The sequence below is a fragment of the Lithobates pipiens genome, unplaced genomic scaffold (assembly GCF_037356315.1).
Source record: "Lithobates pipiens isolate NorthernLeopardFrog02 unplaced genomic scaffold, aLitPip1_a1.2 Scaffold_8, whole genome shotgun sequence".
In the NCBI taxonomy this organism is placed as follows: domain Eukaryota; kingdom Metazoa; phylum Chordata; class Amphibia; order Anura; family Ranidae; genus Lithobates; species Lithobates pipiens.
Window position 1 is genome coordinate 534,844,405 of NW_027507903.1, and position 9,514 is coordinate 534,853,918.

The following is a 9,514-nucleotide window of genomic DNA, read 5'->3' on the forward strand; positions in this document are numbered from 1 at the left end:
CATGCTGGGATCCCCCAGCAATATGGAGATGCTGAAGTAGAAACTCCATGCAAAAGCAGACAAGTCACAGAATCCGCAGTAAACATTTAACGATCTGCTAGGAAGAAACAAGCAGCAGTGGGTAGAACTTGGCAGCCCAGCCAGTGAAGCAGTGCCTTGTGTTATAAATTAAACCGGAAAAGAAGATGTAGGGATCCCTCCCTCCAGCTCCTGCTCCACCTCCTGTGTGTATAGCGTGCACACTTCAGGGAGGGGGGAAGAGAACGTCTGCATGCAGATGCAGGAAAGGCAGACACAAAGGAATAGACAAACTGCCCCCCAAGTTGGGCCCCCAGCTATGCCCGCTATGAATGGCCTGTGCCCACCCCGTATTTCTCAGACTGCTGCAAGCTGAGATGTTCTGTGAGTCGAGGTGCACTGCTTTAGTTCATTGTGTGCGATCAGCGCATTGTTGGCCTTGTACCCAATCCCTTCACGTGCAGTTACGAATGACAGACATGGTTATGGCCGCAAACTGATTTGAATCCCTTTTCTCCAAAGTGTACACTGAGTGAATCCACAGTGGCCCCATCCCTCTTGGGGTCCATGTGCAATGCACACACTGCAAACCTTTTGGATATTCCATAAATTTGTAATGCCAACCCAATACACCTATATATATATATATATATATATATATATATATATATATATATATATTTATTAAAAAACAGACCTGTGCTATAGCACATTACAATGCCCGTATGTAAATGCTGCATGTGTCGTGGTGTGCTACGCTGTCAAAAATAGGGCAGGCACATCATTTTGTGCCATGTGACTCATTAACTGCCCATTCAAAGCCAATGAGATGCCTTAACACAATGCATATCAAAGCATGAAAATGTGCCGTATCACACAATAAAGGTGCGAATAGGCCCGAAATATCTGCAAGGATGCTGACTGCATTGTCTGTCATGTAGACACCTGTTAGAAAAAGATACAATTTTGGAAATTCACACAGCTCAAGTAAAAATGGTTTCACATAAAATAAATACCAAACAACAATCAATCTATATTCATAACTCAAACTGACTGCTGAAAATATACGATGTGGAAAAAATATATGTAGCACCCTGATTTTTAGGTAGGGTTTCTAGTAAATTTACCTGCCAAGTATAGTTGCCTTGGCCAATTGATAGGAGATCAATTGATTCCACCCTAATTCTGAAATTGCTGCACTTTTCTCTTCTGTCACTAGATGGCCGGGTATCTGGTGACATTAGGTAAGACAAGGGCATTGCAAGGGCAGATTAGGAAGAGATGGCCCACTGGGAGAACCTATTTATCTGGGTGGAGTCAGGTGATTGGGGTTCGGTGCCACCTGGATGGCGGTCTGGGTGGATGTGTGTTGTATTACCCCGGGCTACTAGGCCAGAGCCTGAAGCCTATCCCGGGACATCTGGCTGCTAGGCTGTCTGAGGGCCTATCCAGAAGCAAGAGAGCAGCGCAGGGTTGGGACTGCGGCTTGCAGTCCAATCTACAGTGACGGTTCTGCTAGCCGCAGAACCTGTCATGGTTGGAGGTAGAGGGGACGCTGTCGCCACTAAGGGACCATCCACCTTATTGCCAGGGACCACTGTGAGTAGCTGAAGCAAGTACTAGAGCAGTGTTCTCACCAGTTGCAGAGCAGTCTTGTGTGCCAAGCCAGAGACCAAGCAGGCCAGTGGAGTGACGCTTGAGGAGTATCTGAGAATACCAAGCTCAGGACCCAGAAGGGACACGGGGGTGACGCTTGAGGAAGATACTTAGTGAGAAGACTGGAAGAGCTCAGGAGATCCAGTGGCAGTGGATCAGCAGGTCTAGGTGATAGACTAGGAGCTCAGTTGAGTGAAGATCTAAAAAGCAGATTGTGGAGAAAGTGAAAGAGTTCATTACAACTTGTGTTAGAAACTGTTCAAGACTGTTGCTATAGGAGACAGCGTGTCTACACATGCAGATGTGGCGTCCTTGCATGGCTGTCTACCTATAGAAGTCTCGGAGTCTGCTAATTAACATCGCAACTACTAAAGGGTTTTCTGGCCCTAACCCTCTCTCCTACAGTTCTGTTTAAGAGAAAATAAATCTCTTTGCATTCAAGAAGTGTCTGGCACCCAGTTATCTACATTACATTGCACCCGCCATGCCTCGTAACCCAATCTACACGGAAAGATGTTAGCTGTCCCTAACTCTGGAGGTCACCATTAGGCCTGGAGAGACCTGGGACTTGGCTACATAAATTTATTTCTATTAAAGTGGGCAGAATTATTTTTGCAGATTTGTATGCATACACCCCATCACTATATATTAAAGCTTCTCTCATAATAGGCACATTTTTCCTGTATATTTTTTACATTTTTTTATGATAGCAGTATTTTCCTGCTCCAGGAAATATAGTAGTAAAACGGCATAGCATTGAAGGAATGTAATTCAATACTCGCGGCCTCCATCTCTCTCTAGTGGAAGCAGCAATGTATAGAGAGCTGGTACTCGAAATGTATGAGAACTCTTGCATCATGCAAGGTTTCATCATCCTTGCATCAGTTTCTAGCAAAAGAATCAGCTTCACGCTCTGCGGTAGAATAGAGAAGGGATAAAGCCGGAATTAAAGGGGGGGGGGGGACTAGCCAGTAACCCCCTCATGCCTGGCTGGATGTTCCACAGTCAAAGCCAAGAGAAAATGAGATTTAAAAAAGGGGGTGCTTACTGAGGCAAGAAAAAAAAATCAAATAAAGCTGAAACAGAAATATTATTGTATAGGGGAAGTTTAAAGGATGTATTTAATTGTCTTTGCTTATAAATGACTGTAATGGTATTGTAAGGGTTTCCTGTGTCATGAAGATGTTATTCATGAACAATAATGTGAGTTGAAAGGTGCTTTTAATTTAAAAAAAGTAAATTTATCTAAAACAGATGATCAACCTTTAGTAGGTGCTGAAGAGTTAAACCACCTGCCAGTTTTTTTCTACTTTATGGGCCTGCCAGTTTCTTAGAATTTGTTGGACTGCCAGTTTCCTCTAAATCCTGCAAGCTGATGGCATGATCACAGGGTTTAAAGCTGAACACCAGACACACAGTAACACAAGAAACCACCAGAGTGATGCTAATACGAAATATGAAGTTATTTTAAAATTATAAATACCTTTTCACATACCTCCCAACTGTCCCTGATTTAGAGCATAGTCCCTCTTTTCCTCATCCCTCCTCATTTGTCCCTCATTTTGGTCTGATCTATATAGATCTATAAAAAATTCACTTTTTTTTTAATCTATCTTAGCCCTTGTACACACGGTCAGACATTCCGACAGAAAATGTCCAATCGGACCATGTTGTCGGATAATCCGACCATGTGTGGGCTTCATCAGACATTTTCGGTCGGAATGTCCGACCAACAAAGTTTGAGAGTTGGATATAATTCCGATCGTACAAAATGCCATGCATGCTCAGATCAAATTCCTAGACCAAAGCTATTGGCTACTAGCCTGAATGTAGTCCTGTCGTAACTAAAAAACATCATCACGTTACGAATGATCGGATTTTTCAACAACTTTGTCTGACCGTGTGTATGCGACACAAGTTTCTGACAAAATCCGACGGATTTTGTTGTCGGAATGTCCGACCGTGTGTACAAGGGCTTAGTGTTTCCCAGTGCTAAACCTTTCATCTGATTCTTAAATTGCTGCATTTGTAAATTCCAAAAGCCAATATGAAGGGATGGTAAAAAAAAGCACTTGTGGGTTTAACCAATCTTGTTTTTTTGTACAATTCTCCTTTAAGGGGGCGTGACAAGGGGTGTGACCAATGCCTGCATACTGTTGCTGATAGGTGTCCCTCATTTCCATCTCAAAAAGTTGGGAGGTGTGCTTTCTAAGTTGTCAAATATCGCCATTCAAAAATATATGGTGGATCAGCTGCTTATCCACACTGTTAACTGCACATGTGCAGTTGTGGTGCTCCTGCACTTTGCATTTCATGGGTCCTACTGTAAATGCACATCCACAGCCCAAAAAAATGGACCTTAGTTTGTTTTATTTAACACCTTGCAACACAGTGTAGGCATAGTCTATTGCATGTGTTGCAGTGTCTCTAGATGGGCAGTAGTGTACACACGATCTGAAAATCGCACGATCCTTCCTTGGACGACCATTTTCGTGCGATATTCGGATCGTGTGTACGGGCAATTATAGTTGATCAGACTCTGATCATTGCACTTTTAAATTTAAAAAGAAACTGCCGTGAGTATTTCATTTGTTTATCTTTGCAAAGTTAAAGAGTCCCTCCCTCCACTTTTGTTGAGAAATAGCGCTCCCCTCTGAGTAATCTATGTACATTGCAAGGATTTTTATAAACTTTGTTTTTTGTTGCAGGGGATGCAAAAAAATCTGATTTGTATTTTAGTGCAGACTTCTGGGAAATTCAGTGAGCCAATCACACAAGCAAGAAATTATGTTTCTGGGGAGCGTTGTATGTGTAGCACTTGTATGTTAATTTCTTTTTAGTTGCCATTTTTTTCCCCCACGGAAGTGGCTTTACCATTTAAACATAAAGCATTATGTATATAATTTTGACATACTATGCTTTTGGATGCATCATTTTTTAATGAAGATGTTTTTGTGTGTACACTACTTTTGACAGCCGATCATGACCGTTCATCCGATATTATTCGATCGGACATGCACGGAAATTTTCCTCGTACGGTTCCATGTTGTACAATTTTCGTTTAGTCAGTATAGTTGTCGTACGAAAATACAATACAAATACATTACAACACATGACATCACTTACGATTTTTTTTTCTATCGTACGAGAATTTTTGTGACTTTATTTAGCTATTCAATTTCTACTTGTGATTATTAACCGAAAATGGTCCTACGATCGGTCGTACGATGTTCGGATTGTGTGTACGGGGCATTAAAATCTATTGGAAGTGCTATCCCAGGCCTGCTGGCTTACCAAAGGTTGAAATGATTGAGCCCAGCAAAACGTGTGTAAAAATAAACAACTGATAAATGATTATATGAGGAGATGGGTGTTTGAAATAGAATTTCTACAGAGCAATATTCCAGTTTTGGTTTCATCACTGTTTTTACCAGAGGATACAAAGTAAATATTTGCCCTTCAGCCCTGAAAGCGAGCAGCAAATTCCTGGAAAGGTTGTGTGTTTATATGGAAGGGGGCTTTTGCATAAAGGCCCGTACGTGCGATGCGAAAAATTTCATACGATATACGATCTGTCGATTTTCTCTGCATGCCTCTTGCTGTTGCCTGTCTGAACAGTAAAAATAAACAGACGGCTCCATTCACACTAGTGTGATTTTGGGTGACTTGAGTCGCACAGAATCGCATACAATGTTTTCAATGGTGACCATTCACATAATGCAACACAGCATGGCAGGATTTTGGAAAATGTTCCTGTGCTACTGTGGTGCGATTCCAATGTGATTTTGGCCTCATAGAATATGCAAACCACTTCAAAATAGCATCCAAGTTGCACCACATAATCCCACTGAAAGTCAGATCAAAATTAATCGCAGCAGTGGGATCCTAGCCTCAAAGGAAAAGCCAGGGATAAAAAAAAAAGAAATCATACATACCTATATAGCTGCAGCATCGATCCGATGCTGCAGCTACGGTATCTCCGCTGTCTCTAAGACCAATAAACAAGTGATCACGTGACCGCTAATTGCTCAGTTCTCAGGCCGCGTACACACGGGCGGACTGTTCGCCCAACTTAGTCCGCTGAACAGTGTTTCAGCGGACAGTCCGCTCGTGTGTGGGCTTCAGCGGACAGTTTCAGCGGACAGTCTGACGAACAAAGTTTTTCGGAATTTCCGTAAGACAGTCCGCTGAAACTTGGTTTCAGCGGACAGTCCGCTCGTGTGTAGGCTTGTTCGACAAACTAAGTTTCGCGCATGCTCAGAAAGGATTTACACAGCGAAGGTTGCATTGCAGTGTATTGGACGTCGAATTTCTCGTCCCGTCGTACGTGCCGTTCACGTCATCGCGCACGCTTTCAGCGGACTGTTCGTTCATCGTGTGTGGTCAAGTCCGTTCATGCAAATTTTGAGCGGACTGTTTGTCGGATTGTTTGACGAACAAAGTTGGGCGAACAGTCCGCCCGTGTGTACGCGGCCTCAGTCTTCACTGAGCAGTTCTCATTGGAATGCCAGTGTTCTGTCGAGAAGAGCCCGCTATCGAGAAGTGCCTGGTATGTACTGTGCACGTGCCGTATGGAACAGCACAACAGCTGATTTTCCAATCAGCTGGGTTGACATAACCAGGGCGCATGCGCACATAGTACAAGGCATCTCTCGATGGGAGATACCATTTCACAGGCACAATTTAAACCTATACAAATAGCGGGGGAGACCGTAGTTCTCAGATTGTGCTTCGCTGCTGCTGGAGGGCGGCTAGTGTTGAAGAGCTGGTTTTGTCTGTGTTGCAACCCGCCCTTTCACACAGGCAAAACCGGCTGCTCAACACAGCAAAAGCCACCCCACAAAAGTGAGGCACAATGTGACAACTGTGATTAAATTGTGGCCGTGAAATGGTATCTCCCATCCAGAGATTCCTCCTACGATGTGCGCTTGCACCCTGGTCACGCCACTCCAGCTGATCGCCAAATCCGTCCTGCGCATGCTGGGCACTTCTCGAAAGAACGCCAGCAGGAGAGGGGGCAGGAGCAGCTGGCTCAGACTCTCGGCAGCAGTAAGGCTGACAAGAGGAAAACAAATGTTTTATTATAAAAATATATATATTAAAAATATAAATTTTGCCCACCTTTAGGCCCCTTTCACACTGGGGCATTTTTCAAGTGCAACAGCGCTAAAAATAGCGCCTGTATAGCGCCTGAAAAAAACCGGCCCCTTTCACTCCGGTGTGAAAGCCGGAGGGCTTTCACACTGGAGCGGTGCGCTAGCAGGACAGTGAAAAAAGTCCTGCTAGCAGCATCTTGGGAGTGGTGAAGGAGCTGTGTATTCACCGCTCCTAAATCGCTCCTACCCATTGAAATCTATACAGCAGCACTTTGTGGGCGTTTTAACCCTTTTTCGCTCGATATCGGGGGTTAAAACCGCCCCGCTACCGGACGAATACCACCGCTAAAATGATGGTAAAGCGGCGCTATCGACGCCCGCACCGCCCCAGTGAGAAAGGGGCCTAAAAGTTAACTCCCTTTCATTCACAATTTTTTCATATTTGGAGAGTAATTGGTCAACCCCACAAGTCTGATGCAGTTGTCTATCATAAAGGCAGAACATCTAATACTGCAGGCTGACTTGTTTGACTTGCTTGACTAGTTTCAATCCTGCATGCAGGGCAGTGTACAAATGTCAGTGATAAGTCAGTGTAGGGCGGTATATAGAGGTCAGTGTACAGGAGTCAGCAGTTTGTAGGAAAGATTATTGGGGTCAGTAGGGCAGTGAATGGGGTCCATAGAACAGTGTACAGGGGTCAGTAGAGCAGTGGGCGGTGTCAGAAGGGCAATGGACAGTATCAGTCAGTAGAGGAGTGGATGGTGTCAATCAGTAGGTCAGAGGATAAGATCAGTTAGTAGGGCGGTGGATGGTGTTGGTAGGGTAGTGGATGGTGTCAGTTATTAGGGCAGTGGATGGTGACAGTAGAGCAGTAGAGGGTGTCAGTAAGTAGGGCAGTGGATGATGTCAGTTAGTAGGGCAGTGGATCGTGGCAGTTATTCGTGCAGAGGATGATGTAAATTAGAAAGAGTTGGAGCACCCTCTGGTGTGCTTCTAGTGTTAGTGTAGGCCAAACATAGTCTGGCTCGGGGCTAAGTCTGAGTCATGAAATCTGGGTCAGGGTTTACTAGAATTCAGGGCTGGATGACTCATGCAGGTAGGTCTCTGGTGCCTCGTTCTGGTTCTGGAAAGTTGGAGATCATTCTGGAAACTGGAGAGCGGAGGCTAGGAGGGTTGATCTGCATACTCGGGGGAGTTTGGCCTGCCAGGCCCCAGGCAGTGGGCCTGGCAGGAGGTTAAGCCAGCCCTTAATTATGGATGAGTCATAGTCGCAGGAGGTCGGTGAAAGATGGAAATGAGTACTGAAGGGTCTGTAGGTGGCCTTAAGGGGACTTCTAGATCTAGGGGACCCGCAGGCTGGAGGCTCAGGTTGGCTCAGGAAGGATCCCTTCAACAGTACAGTGTGATTGGGACCAGCACCTGGGAGCAGGGGAAACAAGGAGAGGACAGTAAGTACATCAGCACACCCAGGGATTCACAAGGGGAAAGACTGCCAGAGGGTTCCTAGCTTTTGCTACTAAATTCTACAGCCTTCTGTGCTGAATTACTTAGAAGGACCTACTGAGTAGTAGAGCTGTGACCAGATCCACAGAGGGAGGGGAAACACTCCTGCAAGCAGTGACCCCAAGTTTGTGCTACTTTCCAGAAGAGCCCAGGGCAATTAGTCTGTAATGGACTCTTGCCATTGATATATCCAGGACTGTAAGTTTGTACAGAAGGAAGCAGTTTGGGATTTTTGTACAAAGAGAAAGGAAGATTGTCCCCAAGTTTTACTGTGCTCATCATCTGCTGGGTGGAATCCCATAAATACCTTCACCCTATCCAAGTTGTTATCTCCTAATAAAAATAACAAAGAAAATTTACAGGACTGACTTCTTGTGTCTGGCTGCAAGTGGAGAAATGTGTGTTGCCTGGCTGTGTAGGGATAGGAGAGTCGGTTACCAGCGGCCCCTATGGAGGTAGCGCTACACAGTTAATAGGGCAGTGGATGGTGACAGCTAGCAGGGAAGTGGATGGTGACAGTTAGTAGGGCTGTGTACGGTGTTAGTAGTGCAGAGGATGGTGTCAGTAGGGCTGTGGATGGTGACAGTTAGTAGGGCTGTGGATGGTGTTAGTAGTGCAGAGGATGGTGTCAGTAGGGCTGTGGATGGTGACAGTTAGTAGGACAGTGGATGGTGACAGTTAGTAGGGCTGTGGATGGTGAAAGTTAGTTGGACAGAGGATGCTAACAGTTAGTAAGGTAGTGAATGGTGTCAGTTGGTAGGGCTGTGGATGGTGTCAGGTAGTAGGGCAGTGGATTATGACATTTAGTAGTGCAGAGGATACTGACAGAGCCCTTTCACACTGAAGGCATTTTCAGGTGCTAAATGGCTAAAAATAGCGCCTGTAAAGAGCCTGAAAAATGGCTCCCCTGCAGCCCCAGTGTGAAAGCCTGAGTGCTTTCACACTGGAGCGATGCCCTTGCAGGACATTAGAAAAAGTCCTGCAAGCAGCATCCACTCCTACACCACTCCTTCCCATTGAAATTAATGGGTACCACTGCCAAAGCACCTGCAAAGCGCTTCAACAGAGGTGCTTTTCGGGCCCATTTAACCCGTTCTTTGGTGGGGGTTAAAAGCGACCCGCTAGCGGCCGAAAAAAGGGCCGCTAAAACAACAGCAAAGCGCTGCTAAAATGATTTTGACGTGACTTTGTTGCAACTTTGGCACGACTTAAAGCAATGCATGTGTAATCTTGAAGTCTAG